This window comes from Ovis canadensis, chromosome 12, assembly GCF_042477335.2.
Source record: "Ovis canadensis isolate MfBH-ARS-UI-01 breed Bighorn chromosome 12, ARS-UI_OviCan_v2, whole genome shotgun sequence".
Lineage (NCBI taxonomy): Eukaryota > Metazoa > Chordata > Mammalia > Artiodactyla > Bovidae > Ovis > Ovis canadensis.
Window position 1 is genome coordinate 79721102 of NC_091256.1, and position 20170 is coordinate 79741271.

At 39.1% G+C, this 20170-nt stretch overlaps 1 pseudogene; it reads left to right on the top strand.

The window, feature by feature from the left end:
* Positions 1-447: 447 nt before the first annotated feature.
* LOC138415855 (histone-lysine N-methyltransferase SETMAR-like) lies at positions 448-19674 on the top strand (annotated as a pseudogene).
* Positions 19675-20170: the final 496 nt, after the last annotated feature.

Here is a 20170-nt window from a genome sequence, read left to right on the forward strand (position 1 = left end):
TTCAAATTTTTTTGCCTGTTTGTTTGCAGAAGTTTCTAGTTGATGATCACTGTCAAGAATTTGAAGAAACTGTCCTTAAAAACAATCTGGTCAGAAATTATGTTTCAAGCCTAAAATCTGATGCCAAAATTATATGGTCATAGAAATAAGCTCATGTCCCTTATTTAAAATATGCCAAGAGCAGATGCAAACTATTATACTAGGCTGGTGCAAAAGTAATTGCGGTTTTTGCACTGCTGAAATTTGCCATTTGATTCTTGAATACATTCTTAAATAAATGTGGTTATGTTTTATATGTCATTTTAATGTGCATTTCTTACTTTATGCTTTTTTGCTAATGACTTATTATTTGATTATTTTATATGTATGTGTATTTCCATTTATATGACTGTGGAAATGATGTTAAATGATGAGCAAATTTGAGCAAATTTCTTATCCGAGTTCAAAATGGGTCATAAAGCCGTGAACACAGCTCACAACATTAACAACGCATCTGGCCCAGGAACTGTGAATGAACTGACAGTGCAGTGGTGGTTTAAGAAGTTCTGCAAAGAAGACGAGAGCCTTGAAGGTAAGTAGCATAGCGGCTGGCCATCAGAAGTTGACAAGAACCAACTGAGAGCAATTATCAAAGCTGATCCTCTTGCAACATGAGAAGTTGCCGAAGAACTCAATGTTGACCATTTTATGGTCATTCAGCATTTGAAGCAAACTGGAAGTTGAAAAACTGGGTGCTTCATTAGCAGACCGAAAATCAAAAAAATTGTCATTTTGAAGTGTCTTCTCTTATTGCACACAATAAAGAACCATTTCTAAATCAGACTGTGATGTACAACAATAAGTGACAACCGTTGACAACCAGCTCAGTGGTTGGACTGAGAAGAAGCTCCAAAGCACTTTCCCAAGCCAAACTTGCAGCAAAAAAAGGTCACGGTCACTGTTTGATAGTCTGCTGCCCATCTGATCCACCACAGCTTTCTGAATCCCTGCAAAATTCAGCAAACTGATGAGATGCTCCGAAACTGCACTGCCTGAAGCCAATCCTGGGCAACAGAAATGGCCCAATTCTTCTCCACAACACTTGACTGCATGTTGCACAATCAGTTCTACAAAAGTTGAACAAATTGGGCTACAACGTTTTGCCTCATTTACCATATTCACCTGACCTCCTGTCAACTGACTACCACTTTTTTAGGCTTCTCGACATCTTTTTCCGGGGAAAATGCTTCCACAATTAGCAGGAGGCAGACGTGCTTTCCAAGAGTTCACCAAATTCCAAAGCATGGATTTTTATGCTACAGGAATAAACCAACTTATTTCTCGTTGCCAAAAATAACTGTAATGGTTCCTATTTTGATTAATAAAGATGTATTTGAGCCTTGCTGGTTTTTTTTTTTTCTGTTGTTGTTGTTCAGTTGCTCGGTCATGTCCGACTCTTTGCAACCCCATGGACTGCAGCACACCAGGCTTCCCTATCCTTCACCATCTCCCAGAGCTTGCTCAGACTCATGTCTACTTTGTTGATGATACCATCTGACCTTCTCATCCTCTACCATCCCCTTCTCCTCCTGCCTTCAAACTTTCCCAGTATCAGGGTCTTTTCAGCTCCTTGCATCAGACGGCCAAAGTATCAAAGCTTCAGCATCAGTCCTTCCAATGAATATTCAGGGTTGATTTTCTTTAGGATTGACTGGTTTGATCTCCTTGCTGTCCAAGGGACTCTCAAGAGTCTTCTCCAACACCACAGTTCAAAAGCATCAATTCTTCAGTGCTCAGCTTTCTTTATGGTCCAACTCTCACATCCATACACGACTACTAGAAAAACCACGGCTTTGACTATACGGACCTTTGTTGGCAAAGTAATGTCTCTGCTTTTTAAGCCTAGTTATAATTATTTAAAATTCATAGTCTGAAACCACAATTACATTTGTACCAAGCTAATATATGTAGGATGGACAGACAACAAGGTCCTATCGTATAGCAAAGGGAACTACATTCAATATCCTGAGATAAACCATAATAGAGAAGAACATGAAAAAGAATATACATATGTATAACAGAACCACTTTTCTGTACAGCAAAAATTAACATAATATTGCAAATCAACCATACTTCTCTAAAACTGAAAAAATAAAATGGGACAAGATTTATTATTTTTATTTAAAAAGTCCTTGTTCTTTTGTTTTTATTTTTCTTCTAATAGTTACATAACACAGGGAAAATTTAATAACTTGTTTTCCACCAAGCCCCATTATATATATTCCCAAATCCCCTTCAGTTTTCTCAAGTGTGTGTGCAAGTGTTGCCAATTTCTATGCATGCTACTACATGAAACCGTATTGGAAAGTTCTGGAGTAATGGTTAGAAGAGACTGAGACAGCAAGCTGGTTAGATTCACATTTCAGTATCCATTAACTTGGACGAATCCTTTCTAAACTGTAGCTTCCTTATCTACAAAATGAGGATAACAATAGCTACTCTATCCATTTCTTGAGAGAACTACATGAGTGATGTATGTAAATCACTTGGCACAGTGCCCAGTACGTAGTAATTGCTGTGACTGCAACCCCATGGACTATACAGTCCATGGAATTCTCCAGGCCAGAGTACTGGAGTGGGGAACCTTTCCCTTCTCCAGGGGATCTTCTCAACCCAGGGATCAAACCCAGGTCTCCCACATTGTATGTGTATTCTTTACCAGCTGAGCCACAAGGGAAGCCCAAGAATACTGGAGTGGGTAGCGTATCCCTTCTTCAGTGGATCTTCCCAACCTAGGAATCGAACCAGGGTCTCCCGCATTGCAGGTGGATTCTTTACCAGCTGAGCTTTGTAATAATAAAGCTGTAATTGCAATAAATAACAGCTGTATCTCCATGAAAGTGGTAAGGAAGTTATTGGTTGATTCTGATGAAAAGCCTCGAATTATAAAACTGATTTTATATGTTAGTTCCTTAGACATCCTCAGATAACCAAAACTCTGTCTCTCCTCTATCTGGAACTTTATGAAACACAGTTAAAAAAAAAAAAAGCCACAACAGACTACAAGAACACAACTTGAGAACCTTATTCCCCACATACTGTGCTGAATGTTCTCTTCAATGTATTAAACTGGGCTTGGTACTGAAATGGTCTCAGCAAACTTGCAGACATTTCAGGACACTAAATAAGGATATCTTTAATTCAACCATGAAACCATGAAATGTAGCTTAAAGAACATATTTCATTTTACTCTGTCATTCTGCTCACTTTTCTCAGGGTTAAATATAGATGAGAAATAAAAATGGCATCATCACTCTATGAAAGAATCTCATGCATTTTTCATAGATGTGTGACATTAATATACCTTGAGTATCCTGAGTCTGTTACTGGGGGGGGGGGGTTTAAGTTATATTTATGACATTCTACCATCTGCAAGTGAGATTCCAACTAGAAGGAAATATTTATATACACTAGGGAGTCATACATAATTTAATGCTGGAGCAGGAAAGAAGAAAGAAAGTGTTCCAGCATGTAGTACAACATCCCTTACAAGGATATATATCTGAGTAGGAGTTGAAGATCAAAGAATTTTCTTCTTTAGCAACACCAGATATTGAGAATAAGAATAAATTTAATTTGGATTTTTTCCATTGACTATTCCCCAGAAAATCAGGACTTACTTTACCACTGAATTAAGGGATAACACTGAAATTTTCCTTGGAATATTTACAGAGAATTTTTTATATTGCACATATATTTTTTAGCTTCAATGAAGTCTAGTAACAGAACAAATTGATACATGTTATCTGTGTAATAATAAACAACTTTTGGCAATAATCTCGGACTTTCTAAGAGTCTGCATTAACTACATTTGTTGCAATACTGGACAATATATTTACACTCCTAGTGCCTCATATTCATTGCTTTATTGGAAATTGATATTATCCGAGAATTTTATATTTTTTTTCTATTTTTGATTTTGCAATTCATAGTACTTGTTAACAGCATGAAAATTATAAATTAAACATTTAGGACTATATGATAAGATATAATGCAGCAATTTACTCTATGACACAAGGAACCCAAAGCTGGTCCTCTGTGACAGCTTAAAGGGATGCAAGGAGGAGGGAGGCGGGAGGGAGGCACAAGAAGGAGGGGTCATATCTATACCTATGGCTGATTCACGTTAATGTATGGCAAAAACCATCACAATATTATAAAGTAATTATCCTATAATTAAAAATAAAATATAAATAGCTATATATAACAGCAATTTAGCAATGAAAATATGTCGGTATAAAAGGACAAAGACATTAATTAATGCTAAGTGAAGAAAATGGGATGCAAATTTTTCTATAAACTGGGATTAAAACTAGTAAAGTGATATATGTTTTACATCTATAAATACACTGTGATGGTCATTAATGCTGTTTATAAATATTCCAATCTTCTCCTCCTAGATATACAGGAAGTGTATTAGAACTGCAGTAATAAAGCATTACAAACTGAGATGCTTCGAACGACAGAAATCTATCACGTCATAGCTCTGGAGGCCAGAAGTCTGAAGTCCAGGTGTCGACCAGGTTGGCTCCTTCTGAGAGCTGTGTGGGAGACTCTCTCCTGGCTTCTGGTAACCTCAGGCACATCTTGGCTTGTAGTTAATGTTCTCCTTGTGTTTTCACATAATCCTTCCTCTACACATACTCATCTCTGCCCAAATTTCTCTTTTTTAAAAGGACATCAGTCATATCAGATTACAGCCCACTCTAATGACTTCATTGTAATTTGATTATCTGGGTAAAAACCCCATTTCCAAGTAAGGTCACATTCACAGGTTCTGGGGGTTAGGGCCTCAACATCTTCTGATGAGTCGTATTCAACCCACAACAGAAGGACAGCATTTCCCCACCCACTCTGAAGCTAGGCCTAATTACATGACTTACAATGACCAACCCAATGTCAGGGTGTCACTCCAGCACACAATCCTATCCACCCCTTTCTTGCCTCAGCAGCCATCCAAGGATGTGCTCAGATGAATTCCCCATTAGCCTGATGCCCTAAGACATTATAAGGCTTCAACCCTGTTGGCTGCTATGAACAAGAAATAAATTTCCCCCATGTCAAGTCACTGGGACGTCAGAGCTGTCTGTCACTACACCATAACTGAACCTGTACGGACAGATATAAAAATTGGAACCTAAAAGTAGAATGTACTGTAGTAGCTCTAATGAAAACCTGAACTATGTGATATTGGCTTCATGGTCAACTGGCAGACAGCAGGAAAACTGCTAATGGAGGCCGGTAAGGCGGCAATCTGTGTTGGGAAAACTTGGGAAGCAGAACACACATGTGCTAAACTTAGAGGTGCAGAGAAAGCCATGTGGGAGCAAACTGCTGATACTGGGAACTGGTGCTGTCATTGCCTTTGGCGAGGTCTGCAAGAGGGAGGGGACGAACTGGCCACAGAAACTAATTGGCCCAGTTTGAAGACGAGAGATAGGTAATAAAGTCCATGAATTCAGAGAGTTAGAGAGTGAAAAGAGGCAACTGCTTCTCAGACCCAAAAACTACAATGAAAAATTTAGAAATGCTTTAACTAACAAAGTTGATTAAAACTCAGCCTTGATCAATCCTAGCTAACAAGTCAAAAGAATCATACTCATTGCTAAAATCTCTAAATGGATTAGCGTCTCCGAGAGCAATAGTCAGCTAAGAGCATGATATTTAGAAAAGACATTCAATAGGAGCAGACAGCTTTTTTAAAAAGAGAGAAATGAAAGATTAGGCAGAGCCCACTGCTGACCCGCTTTGGACATGATGCACGAAAATAAATAAAGATTTTCCAATTAATAATTTTGTCAAGAGAGAAAACGGAAGCAGAAAGCCAAATATACAGAGAGAGAAGCATAAAAGTACAGAAGTCTAGAAACGACCTGTGATACACTTACTGATACATGAAATCGATTGGCATCAAACACATGGAAAGCTTACTAAGTGCCTGAGAAAGCTAAGCTGCCCAAGAAGCCCCCTAAATTTGTCCGCATTCAGAAATGAAAGGAACACAAGAGAGAGTGAAAATAGCTGCTGTGGCAGGGAGTTGAGTTACAAGTGAAACTAGAGTTTTATTTCCTTTCATAATGTTTTATAATTGTTTTAACAATGTCTTTATAAAAACTAAGAAATAATATATAAAAACTTAAACTCTGGGGGCAACTTTGTTCTTTCTTAAGTAAACAATATTCTCCCAAGCAGTATCAACCCAAGGTCAGGGGTGTGAGAAGTGACTTGGCATCATAAGAATCTCAGCAGGAATCAAAAGAACTTGGCTCTGCTGCAAATTTCCACAGATCCCCAGGCAAGTGAGTACAAATTATACTCAGGCAAAAGAAACTCTACTGGGTAAAATTCTGGATAGAGTAGATTCACGTCTGCATGTTTTGTGTGCTAATATTTGTTACTGGAGGAATATGTCATTTATTATACTCTTTCAGAGTTCACTTGACCATCTTGTGCAAAATTAAGCACTATAATAAATGATGGCTCAGGGCTTCTGTTTCTACTTTTAAACAGTTTCCTAAAATCCATCTTTGATTCAAACTTGCAAAATTACGGGCTTGTAAGCCCAAAAGAGTATAACAAATTGAGTGCTTGTGTAAGTCTATTATGTTATTATCTATGACAAACAATAGATGATTGTTTATCAAATCCTTGAGAAGATCAGATGATTCGATGCAAGAAAAAAAGAAAGAAAAAGCGAGGTTATAGAGAGCAGAAAGAAATCTTTGATCACAAGGACTATCAGATTCAAGGCAAGGTCTCAGTGGAATTATTTGGTCTTGATTTTGATTTAGAAAGTAAGAGACCAATTCTAACCAGCCAAATCTAACCCCTTTGATCCAGTGAAATCTTCCTTGGTCTGGAAAAGAGATTTTATGATAATGAATCCCTGGGGAAATCAGACTTCAACAATTTGGCAACATTTTCTGAACAGTCATTATTCTATGTCGCTGCAGTTTACATACCAATCTGCAAATTCAAACTGGATACGCATATGTAGAATACATTTATAGAATATCTTCCTTGCCTCAGAGACTTATCTATAAAGATGAAGTTAATTCTTATCATGCTCCACCCCCAATACATATGTGGGAACAGGTAGGCACTCATACACAAAACACCCCTTATTGTCACCAGTCTTACTACAGCCAGATCCAAATAGATCCCAAAGGACCAATAAAAAATCAAATTCAAGAATAAAGAATTACACACCAAAACCTCTTCAGAATGTGGCTTGTTGATTTTGGCAAAATCTTGGGGAATATGTACAAGAATGTATTATGAAGTATTTCATCAAGGAAAAAAAGAAAGTAGTTTTATATTGGGGCTAAATTTATCAATACAAGCACACTTAACAGAAATTCTGGATTTGATGTCCTTGCTCAATAGCTGGCAGTAGTCCTAAAAGTGTGCTTGGCTGGTTCACAGAAGATTTCTTTTCTGGTTTTATTGAGAAATAATTGATACACATCACTGTAGTAACTTTAAGGAATACAGCATGATAGTTTGATTTATATATATTGTCAACGATTACCACAATAGGTTAATCTAACATACATCTCCTTATATAGATACAACAAAGGGGAAAAAAAGGCTCCTTGTGATGAGAACTCAGGATTTACTCTTCTTCATGTTGTACACTACATTCATAATACCTATTTATCTTATACTGAAAATCTGTATCTTTTTACCACCTTCCTCTAATGCCCTCTCCACTTTCCCTCTGGCAAATATGAGCCTGATCTACTTTTCCATGAGTTTAGTTTAGTTTTGTTTCAGATGCCTTTTTCTATCTGACTTACTTCACGTAGCAAAATGTCTTCAAGGTATTCATTGAAGTAAATGTTATTGAAAATGGTACGATTTCTTTGGTTTAATGGCTTATTTAATGGTTTATTCCCCATGTCCAAGGAGCGGTGGTTGCGTGGGTGCAGGAGGGCCGAGAGGAGCTACTCCACGATCAAGGTAGGTGGGTCGGCTGTGAGGAGACACCCCTCATCCAAGGTAAGGAGCAGCGGCTGTGCTTTGCTGGAGCAGCCATGAAGAGATACCCCACGTCCGTGGTAAGAGAAACCCAAGTAAGACGGTAGGTATTGCGAGAGGGAATAAGAGGGCAGACACACTGAAACCATAATCACAGAAAACTAGTCAATCTGATCACACGGACAACAGCCTTGTCTAACTCAATGAAACTAAGCCATACCATCTGGGGCCACCCAAGACGGGCAGGTCATGGTGGAGAGGTCTGACAGAATGTGGTCCACTAGAGAAGGGAATGGCAAACCACTTCAGTATTCTTGCCTGGAGAACCCCATGAACAGTAGGAAAAGGCAAAATGATAGGACACTGAAAGAGGAACTCCCCAGGTCAGTAGCTGCCCAATATGCTACTGGAGATCAGTGGAGAAAGCACTCCAGAAAGAATGAAGGGATGGAGCCAAAGCAAAAACAATACCCAGTTGTGGATGTGACTGGTGACAGAAGCAAGGTCTGATGCTGTAAAGAGCAGTACTACATAGGAACCTGGAATGTTAGGTCCATGAATCAAGACAAAATGAAAGTGGTCAAATAGGAAATGGCAAGAGTGAACGTCGACATTCTAGGAATCAGCAAACTAAAAAGGACTGGAATGGGTGAATTTAATTCAGATGAACATTATATCTACTACTGTGTGCAAGAACCCCTTAGAAGAAATAGAGTAGCCATCATGGTCAACAAAAGAGTACGAAATGCAGTACCTGGATGTAATCTCAAAAACGACAGAATGATCTCTGCTCATTTCCAAGGCAAACCATTCAATATCACAGTAACCCAAGCCTACGGCCCAATCAGTAATGCTGAAGAAGCTGAAGTTGAATGGTTCTATGGAGACCTATAAGACCTTTTAGAACTAACACCCAAAAAAGATGTCCTTTTCATTATAGGGGACTGGAATGCAAAAGTAGGAAGTCAAGAAACACCTGGAGTAACAGGCAAATTTGGGCTTGGAATATGGAATGAAGCAGGGTAAAGGCTAATAGAGTTTTGCCAAGAGAATGCACTGGTTGTAGCAAACACCTTCCAACAACACGAGAGAAAACTCTACACATGGACATCACCAGATGGTCAATACCGAAATCAGATTGATTATATACTTTGCAGCTAAAAATGGAGAAGCTCTATACAGTCAGCAAAAACAAGACCGGGAGCTGACTGTGGCTCAAATCATGAGTTCCTTATCATCAAATTCAAACTTAAATTGAAGAAAATAGGGAAAACCACTAGACCATTCAGGTATGTCCTACATCAAATCCCTTATGATTATACAGTGGAAGTGAGGAATAGATTTAAGGGGTTAGATCTGATAGAGAGACTGCCTGATGAACTATGGAATGAGGTTCGTAACATTGTACAGAGACAGGAATCAAGACCATCCCCATTGAAAAGAAATACAAAAAAGCAAAATGGCGGTCTGGGGAGGCCTTATAAATAGCTGTGAAAAGAAGAGAAGTGAAAAGCAAAGGAGAAAAGGAAAGATATAAGCATGTGAATGCAGAGTTCCAAAGAATAGCAAGAAGAGATAAGAAAGCCTTCCTCAGCGATCAGTGCAAAGAAATAGAGGAAAACAACAGAATGGGAAAGACTAGAGATCACTTCAAGAGAATTAGAGATACCAAGGGAACATTTCATGCAAAGATGGGCTTGATAAAGGACAGAAATGGTCTGGACCTAACAGAAGCAGAAGATATTAAGAAGAGGTGGCAAGAATACACAGAAGAATTGTATGAAAAAGACCTTCATGACCAAGATAATCACAGTGGTGTGACCACTCATCTAGAGCCAGACATCCTGGAATGTGAAGTCAAGTGGGCCTTAAGAAGCATCACTACGTAAAAAGCTAGTGGAGGTGATGGAATTCCAGTTGATTTATTTCAAATCCTAAAAGATGATGCTGTGAAAGTGTTACACTCAATATGCCAGCAAATTTGGAAAACTCAGCAGTGGCCACAGGACTGGAAAAGGTCAGTTTTCATTCCAATCCCAAAGAAAAGCAATGCCAAAGAATGCTCAAACTACCACACAATTGCACTCATCTCACACACTAGCAAAGTAATGCTCAAAATTCTCCAAGCCAGGCTTCAGTAATACGTGAACTGTGAACTTCCAGATGTTCAAGCTGGTTTAGAAAAGGCAGACGAACCAGAGATCAAATTGCCAATATCCACTGGATCATGGAAAAAGCAAGAGAGTTCCAGAAAAAAAAAATCTATTTCTGCTTTATTGACTAAGCCAAAGCCTTTGACTGTGTGGATCACAATAAACTGTGGAAAATTCTGAAAGAGATGGGAATACCAGGCCACCTGAACTGCCTCTTGAGAAACCTGTATGCAGGTCAGAAAGCAACAATTAGAACTGGACATGGAACAACAGACTGGTACCAAATAGGAAAAGGAGTACGTCAAGGCTGCATATTGTCACCCTGCTTATTTAACTTATGTGAGAGTGCATCATGAGAAACGCTTGACTGGATAAAGCACAAGCTGGAATCAAGACTGCCAGGAGAAATATCAATAACCTCAGATATGCAGATGACACCACCCTTATGGCAGAAAGTGAAGAGGAACTAAGGAGCCTCTTGATGAAAGTGAAAGAGGAGAGTGAAAAAGTTGGCTTAAAGCTCAACATTCAGAAAACAAAGATCATGGCATCTGGTCCCATCACTTCATGGGAAATAGATGGGAAAACAGTGGAAATAGTGTCAGACTTTATTTTTCTGGGCTCCAAAATCTCTGCAGATGGTGATTGCAGCCATGAAATTAAGAGACGCTTAATCCTTGGAGGAAAAGTTATAACCGACCTAGATAGCGTATTGAAAAGCAGAGACATTACTTTGTCAACAAAGGTCCGTCTAGTCAAGGCTTTGGTTTTTCCAGTGGTCATGTATCGACTGTGAAGAAAGCTGAGTGCCGAAGAATTGATGCTTTTGAACTGTGGTGTTGGAGAAGACTCTTGAGAGTCCCTTGGACTGCAAGGAGATCCAACTAGTCCATTCCGAAGGAGATCAACCCTGGGATTTCTTTGGAAGGAATGATGCTAAAGCTGAAACTCCAGTACTTTGGCCACCTCATGAGAAGAGCTGACTCATTGGAAAAGACTTTGATGCTAGGAGGGATTGGGGGCAGGAGGAGAAGGGGACGACAGAAGATGAGATGGCTGGATGGCATCACTGACTCGATGGACGTGAGTCTGAGTGAACTCCGGGAGTTGTTGATGGACAGGGAGGCCTGGTGTGCCGCAATTCATGGGGTCGCAAAGAGTCAGACACGACTGAGCGACCAAACTGAACTGAACTGAATAACTAGTGATGTTGAGCATCTTTTCATGTACACGTTGACTTTCTGTGTATCTTGTTTGTAGAAATGTTCATCCAGGTTCTTTGTACATTTTTTAAATTGGGTTATTTGGGCTTTTTTTTTTTTTTTTTACTGAATTGTACAAGTTCTTTACCTATTGTGCACATGAAACCCTCATCATATGTATAGTCTGCAAATATTTTTTCTTATTCCATAGGCTCTCTTTTCACTTTGCTGATGACTTGTTTTTCTCTGCAGAAATTTTTTAATTGGAGGTAGCCCCACTTCTTTACTTTTATTTTGGCTTATGCTTTAGGTATCATTTCCAAAAATTATTACCAAGACCTTATGTCAAAGAGCTTTGTGTTCATGTGTGCTAAGTCGCTTCAGTCATGTCTGACTCTTTGCAACCCTATGGACTGTAGCCTATCAGGCCCCTCTATCCATGAGATTCTCCAAGCAAGAATATTGGAATGGGCTGCTATTTTCCTCCTCCAGGGGATCTTTCTGAACCAGGGATCGAACCCGCATCTCCTAGGTCTTCTGCACTGGCAGAGAGATTCTTTACCTGGTGCCACCTGGGAAGCTTGAGGGAGCTTTCCTCCTGTTTTTCTAGGAGTTTCATGGTTATAGATCTCATACTTAAGTATTTAATCCATTTTTAGTTAATGTTGTGAGTGGTGAAATATATGGGTCCAGTTTCTTTTAACATGTGAAATTCAATTATCTCAGCCCCATTTATTGATTTGCTAGTATTTTATTGAGAATTTTTGCATCTATATTTCTTGGGAATATTGGTTTGTACTTCCCTTTCCTAGAAAGTTCCTTTTCTGGTTTTGGTGTCAGAATAATGCTGACCGTGTAAAAGGCGTGTAGAAGTGCTCTGTTCTCTTTGATTTTTTAGAAGAGTTTGAAAAGAATTGGTTTTATATCTTTATTAAACGTTTGGTAAAAAATCAACAGTGAAGCCATATAGTCCTGGGCTTTTCTTTATTGGGTGACGTTTGATTACTGACTCAATCCCTTTTCTAGTATGTGTCTAATCAGTCTATCCTCCACTACCTCCTGGAGTTTGTTCATATTCATGTCCATTGATTCGGTGATGCTGTCTAAGCATCTCATCCTCTGCCATTCCCTTCGCCTTAAGCCTTCAATCTTTCCGAGCATCAGGAGGGTCTTTTTCAATGAGTCAGTTCTTTGCACTAGGTGGCTAAAATATTGGAGCTTCAGCTTCAGCAATAATCCTTCCAATGAATACTCAAGGCTGATTTCTTCTAGGATCTACTCTTTTGACCTCCTTGCAGTCCAAGGGACTCTCAAGAGTCTTCTCCAGCACCGCAATTCAAAAGCATCAGTTTTTCAGTACTCAGCCTTCTTTGATTATACAGACCTTTGTCAGCAAAGTGATGTCTCTGCTTCTTAACATGTTATCTAGGTTTGTCACTGCTTTCCTTCCAAGGAGCAAGCATCTCTTAATTTTGTGACTGAAATCACTGTCCATGGTGACTCTGGTGCCCAACAAAATAGAAACTGTCACTTCTACCATTTCCCCTTCTATTTGCCTTAATGTATTGACTTCACTTATCATCATATAATGACCAATTTTAAAGTCTATTGTGTCTGATAAGGATATATACCCTTGCTTTTTGGTTGTTGTTAACACTTGCTTGTTAAGAGTCCCTTGGACTGCAAGGAGATCCAACCAGTCCATCCTAAAGGAAATCAGTCCTGAATATTCATTGGAAGGATTGATGCTGAAGCTGAAAAATCCAATACTTTGGCCACCTGATGTGAAGAACTGACTTGCTGGAAAAGCCCCTGATGCTGGGAAAGACTGAAGGCATGAGGAGAAGGGGACAACAGAGGATGAGATGGTTGGATGGAATCACTGACTCGATGGACATGAATTTGAGCAAGCTCCAGGAGTTGGTGATGGACAGGGAAGCCCAGCAAGCTGCAGTCCATGAGGTTGCAAAGAGTCACACACAACTGAGTGGGGAACTGAACTGAATATCTGCTTGAAATGTCTTTTTCCATCCTTTCATGCTCTGTCTTCCTTTATCTTTAAGGCTAAAGTGAGTCTTTCATAGGCAGCATATTGTTGGATCTTGTTCTTTTATCCATTTAGTCATTCCATGTCTTTTAATTGAAGAATTTAATTTGTTCGTGTTTATAGTTAAATTAAAAGACTTACTATTGCCATTTTGTTAAATGTTCTTTGGTTGTTTACAGATCTGTTGTTCCCTTTCTTTAACTACTTCTTTCATTCTTCTAACTCAACAGCAATTGATTTGCAAACATATTAAAAATCTGACAATATTACATTTAGGGATGAGTATATTTTTATTTTGATGCCTTCTGGTACCAGTATGCTTTAACTTCTTAATTGTGTTTTTTTGAATGATTACTACAATATTTTCTCTTGTGATTACCATGAGGTTTACATAAATATCTTAAACTTATAATACCATATTTTAAACTGATAACAATTTAACCTGAACAGCATTTGTAAATTTAACATTTTTATTTCTCTGTCTTTTTCTCCTCATATGCTAGGTTACTGATGTTACAATTTACATTTTTTTTTGTATTATGTAACATGACATTATTGTAATTATGGTTATTTTTACTATTTTGTCTTTTTTTTAACTTTTAGAGTTTTTTGTGAATTATGCATCACTAGTACCATACTGCAGAACTAACTATGACTACCATTATCAGCGAGATTTACACTACCTTTCTATGTTTTCATGATGTTAATTAGTGTTCTTTTACTTCCACTCAATGAATTCACTTTAGTATTTCTTGTACAGCAGGTCTGGTGACAGTGAATGCTTTCAGCTTTTGTCTAGGAAAGTCTTCTCAAGAAGACATTCTAAAGGTCAGTTCTGAAGGAAAGCTTTGCCAGTATATAATTCTTGGCTGACAGCTATTTTCTTTCAATATTTTGAATATGTCATCCTGTTGCATCCTGGCCTGAGAAGTTTCTGTTGAAAATCTGCCAACAATCTAATGGTGGTTCCCTTGTATAAAACTTCTCTCTTTTCTACTGCTGCTCTTAAAATTCTTTGTCTTTGACCTTTGACAGTTTAATTATAACACGTTTCAATGTAGCCCTATTTCAGTCGAGTTCAGTTCAGTCGCTCAGTCATATCCGGCTCTTTGCGACCCCATCAACCGCAGCATGCCAGGCCTCCCTATCCATCACCAACTCTCGGAGTTTACTCAAACTCATGTCCACTGAGTTGATGATACCATCCAACCATCTCATCCTCTGTCGTCCTCTTCTCCTCCTGCCTTCAATCTTTCCCAGCATCAGGGGCTTTTCCAGTGAGTCAGTTCTTCACATCAGGTGGCCAAAGTATTGGCGTTTCAGCTTCAACATCAGTCCTTCCAATGAATATTCAGGACTGATTTCCTTTAGGATGGACTGGTTGGATCTCCTTGCAGTCCAAGGGACTCTCAAGAGTCTTCTCCAACACCACCCCTCAAAAGCATCAGTTCTTCGGTGCTCAGCTTTCTTTATAGTCCAACTCTCACATTCATACATGACTACTGGAAAAACCACAGCCTTGACTAGACAGACTTTTGTTGACCTTTGTAGCCTTATTTAGGTTCAACCTATTTGGCCTCACCATCTGGGATGTTCCTTTCTAGCCTCAGATTCAGAAGCCTTTAGTCATTATTGCTTTAAATATTCTTTCTGTCCCTTCTCTTTTTCTTCTTCTGAAACTTTCACATTTTCATTGTTTCCATGTTTATTTTCATTGTGTCCCATTATTCCCACAGGTTTTCTTCACTCTTTTTCATTCTCTTTTCTTTTGCCCTTTTGACTGGGTATTTCCAATGTCTTATCCTCCAGGTTACTGACTCTTCATGGTCAAGTCTACTCTCTATTGAATTCTTCAGTTCAGTTATGGTATCTTTCAACTCTAGACTTTCTGAGCTTTTTTATGTTTGCTATTTCCTTGTCAAATTTCTCATTTTTGTTTATTCCTTGTTTACTAATTTTGTTTAGCTTATTTGTGTTTTCTTGTAGTTCACTAAACTTAAGAGAATTATTCTAAATTATTTCTTTGACAATTCATAGATTTCCATTTCTTTAGGGTTAGTTAATAGAGCTTTATTTTGCTTTTCTTTGCTGATGTCATTTTTACTTTATTTTTCTGACCCTTGATTCCTTATTGCACATCTGCATAATCAAGTCCCTCCTCCAGAATTCACACATTGCTTTAGCAGAGACTTTTTTTACCAGTAAGTTTAGTTTGCATTGCGAGATGTGTCTTTTGATAATGTCCTTAGACTAGTAGGGTCTGCTTGCTATTATGGTTTACTTGAGGGCAAGTCTGCTATTCAGATTCTGAGGACAGGGATGGGTGTTGTGCTGAGGCTGAGGATAGTTGGAAAAGACTGCTGGCTTGGTCCCTACCCAAGGAAGGCTGCAAGATGAGCTCTGTGGTTGTCTGGACTGTGGTCAGGCCGACTAGTTGGTTAGGATTGGATACCACATTCAGCAGTAGTGTGCGCACACATTTGTGCTCAGTCATGTCCAGCTCTTTGCAATCCCATGGACTATAGCCCACCAGGCTCCTCTGTCTATGGGATTCTCAGGCAAGAATACCGGAGCGGGTTACCATTTCCTCCGCCAGGGGATCTTTCCAATTCAGGGATCCAACCTGCGTCTCTTGAGTCTCCTTAACTAGCAGGCATATTCTTTACCATTGTGACACCTGGGAATCTCCATTCAGTAGTAGGTGGGGCTATCAATTAACTGTGGTGCACTGGACCCGCGGCCTGTGCAGCTGAACATTTGGGGACCAAATCAGCCCATAGGAGGCACTGAATTCCCCGGCCAGGTGAGACCACCAGTTTTGCTCTGCAGACGATGAACCCATAGATTGTCACTCTGTTCAAGTGCCACTGGTAGCAAAGCAAGCAATCAAAATGGTCCAATTCTTTGGCAACGACCAGGGGCCCGTAAGAGGAAAATATATGGGCAGCTAAGATCCTATTTGATTTTTTTTTAATGAAAAATGTTCCAAACCTAATAAACAGAAGTTTGGTGTGACAATAATAAATGGAGTTCAGACAAGGCAATCTCAGTAAATCACCCCACATATTTTGAAGTTATTTCCCCAGTTTCTAACCCAATAGCTGAAATAGATCTTTTCAGGAACTGGAAAGCTCTCTAGACTGGCTCACTAGCCCAAGGCGTATACTCTTGATACCTCAGAAACAGATGCATGCACTAGAGAGCAGGGGCTAGATCCTAGAGAAATAAAGAGGCTTGACAACTCAGTAATGAAGACAAGTCAGCATACAGTCATTTCAAGTGACTGAATATCTCCTCTAAAGAAAAAAATTCGTCACCCCACCAATAGGAAGCAGAGGCACAATATACCGTATGCCTCTTCCCATGTGAAAGGCAAAATAAGTCACACTTGGAGAAGATGCTCTGATACATTTATTAAATGACCTATCAACCACTGGCCTTGAGTGAGGTCAACAACAAGATAATGTTTTCTGGCTGGTTAGATGGTAGAACCAGCCAGTCATCGGAACTTTTGCCATCAACGCTATGACCCAAAGATGCCAGGAAACTCAAAGGGTCTTAGGCAGATCAAGTTGTTGTATGGAGACTAACAAACTCCTCTAGGACAATCACAGAGGAGTCCCCTTGGGTTCCAAAGGAAAGTCCTCTTTATCTTTTTTTTAATTTGGCTAAGATCCATATTTATTATTTTCAAAATAGATACAAAATTAGGAAGAGGCAGAACCAGAACTTGAAATTAGGTCTGACTGCTACCAAAGTCTGTATTCTCATTACTGAATCATATTGCTCCTCTTGGGACTATAGAAAGGCCCATACAACTCATCACTGAAACAACTGATTGACCATATTACCTAGAAAAAGTTCTCTTATTATACAGGGATTTTCAACTATATTTTACACAGAATGTTAAATGTAGAATAGTTAAAATCAGTGATCACAAGGTGCCTATTAATCAGATGACAATGGGATTTTGTTTTCAATGATAACTACATAATACTCAATCTTTATCGGTACTAAAAACAGTGAAATCTATCCTCTTCCCCTCTTTGGAGACATGTGGAGTAGGAAAAGGGAAGCCAATAATGGGCAGGCTGCACTTGAATCCAGCTATACTCACAAAGTAAGGCAAGTGGATTTTCCTTTTCAACATACAAACTTACTTCCTTGTAAGTCCAATATTAAACAAACAAACAAAAAAAGTTTCCTTGACCCACTGATAGAAGGCCCCTTTTAGAAGCTACTGCCTTGCTATTAGGTTGGCATAAAAATAATTGCAGTTTCATATTGTTGAACTTTGCCCTTTGATATTAAATACACTCTTAAATAAAAGTGGTTAAGTTATACATTATTTTAATGTGCATTTCTTGCTTTATATTTCTTTGTGAATGACATTACTTGTCGCGTATTTTATAATTTTAGGCTACGGAAATGATATTAGACAAAAAGCAAATTAATTTGTTCTTGTTGTTCAGTCGTTTAGTCGTGTCCGACTCTCTGTGACCCCACGGACTGCAGCATGACAGCCCTCTCTGTCCATCCCCATCTCCTGGAGTTTGCTCAAATCCATGTTCATTAAGTCGGTGATACCATCCAGCCATCTCATCCTCTGTCATCCCCTTCTTTTCCTGCCCTCAATCTTTCCCAGCATCAGGGTCTTTTCCAATGAGTCAGCTCTTCGCAACAGGTGGCCAAAGTATTGAGGCTTCAGCTTCAACATTAGTCCTTCCAATGAACACCCAGGACTGATCTCCTTTAGGATGGACTAGATGGATCTCCTTGCAGTCCTAAGGGACTCTCAAGAGTCTTCTCCAACACCACAGTTCATAGGCATCAATTCTTTGGCACTCAGCCTTCTTTATGGTCCAACTCTCTCATCCATATACTACTACTGGAAAAAACATAGCTTTGACTAGATGGACCTTTGTTGGCAAAGAGATGTCTCTGTTTTTTAATATGCTGTCTAGGTTTGTCATAGCTTTTCTTCGAAGGGGCAAGCATTTTTTTTTTTTAATTTTCATGGCTGCAGTCACCATCTGCAGTGATTTTAGAGCCCAAAAAAATGAAGTCTGTCGCTGTTTCCATTGTTGCCCCATCTATTTGCCATGAAGTGATGGGAGACTGGATGCCATGATCTTCATTTTTGAATGTTGAGTTTTAAGCCAGCTTTTTCACTCTCCTCTTTCATCTTCATCAAGAGGCTCTTTAGTTCCTCTTCGTTTTTTGCCATAAGAGTGTTGTCATCTGCATACCTTATCTGCGATTTTCTTATTTGAGTTCAAAATGGGTCATAAAGCAGTGGAGACCACTTGCAATATCAACAACATATTTGGCCCAGGAACTGCTAACCAACATACAGGGCAGTGGTGGTTCAAGAATTTTTGCAAAGGAAATGAGAGCCTTGAAGATGAGGAATGTAGTGGCCAGCCTCTGGAAGTTGACAACAACCAACTGAGAGCAATCATCAGGAAGCTGATCCTCTTACAACTACATGAAAAGCTGTCGAAGAACTCAACATTGACCATTCTATGGTCATTCAGCATTTGAAGCAAATTGCAAAGGTGAAAAACCTTGGTAAGTGGGTGCCTTGTGATTTGACCCCAAATCAAAATTATCAGTTTGAAGTGTCATCTTCTCTTATTCTATGCAGCAACAATGAACCATTTCTTGACTGGATTGTGTCGTGCAATGAAAAGTAGATTTTATATGATAACCAGAGACAACCAGCTAACTGGCTGGACCAAGAAGAAGCTCCAAAGCACCTCCCAAAGTCAAACTTGCACCAAAAAAGGGTCACAGTCACTGTCTGGCAGCCTGCTGCCTGTATGATCTGCTACACCTTTCTGAATCCCAGTGAAATCATTACATCTAAGAAGTGTGCTCAGCAAATCAATGAGATGCACTGAAAACTGTGACACTTATAGTTGACACTGGTCAACAGAAAGAGCCCAATTTTTCTCCACGACAATGCTTGACCACACTTCGCATGATCACACTTCAAAAGCTGAACCATTTGGGCTATGAAGTTTTGCCTCTTCCACCATATTCACCTGACCTCTTGCCAAGCAACTACAACTTCTTCAAGCATCTCAACAACTTTTTGCTGAGAAAATGCTTCCACAACCAGAAGGAGGCAGAAAATGCTTTCCAAGAGTTCACTGAATGCTGAAGCACAGATTTTTATGCTGCAAGAATAAACAAACTTATTTCTTGTTGGTAAAAATATGCTGATTGTAATGGTTCCTATTTTAATTAATAAAGGTGTATTTGAGTCTAGTTATAATGATTTAAAATTCACTGTCCAAAACTACAATTAGTTTCAGAGTGTATAATTTATAGCAAGATATGAATGACCATGGCATCTGAGCTGTATGTGATCTGGATGGTATAAATTCTGGCATATCCACCTTCAAGAAAAAAAAAAATACACAGGTCGCTGTGTATTTTGTATAGTTGGGCTCCAGCAAGTCCTAAAGACACAGGTTGCCCAAGCATGTTGCATATACCTCTTACTCCAGTTGGCCTAGCCCTGCTGCTGTGCCAGCTCTTTTCAAGTCTCATGGTAACAGTATACCAAACAACATTCCTTCAGAATAGTCAGATCACTTTATAGTAAAGGAAAAAGCTAGGGGCCATGGGATTCACTGGTATGATCATATTCATCATCATTTACATGCATAGATATTAGACAGTCAGTCATTAGAGACTTGTTCACAGTGTCCAAAAGGATCCAAAAGTTGAAAAGTTGGACT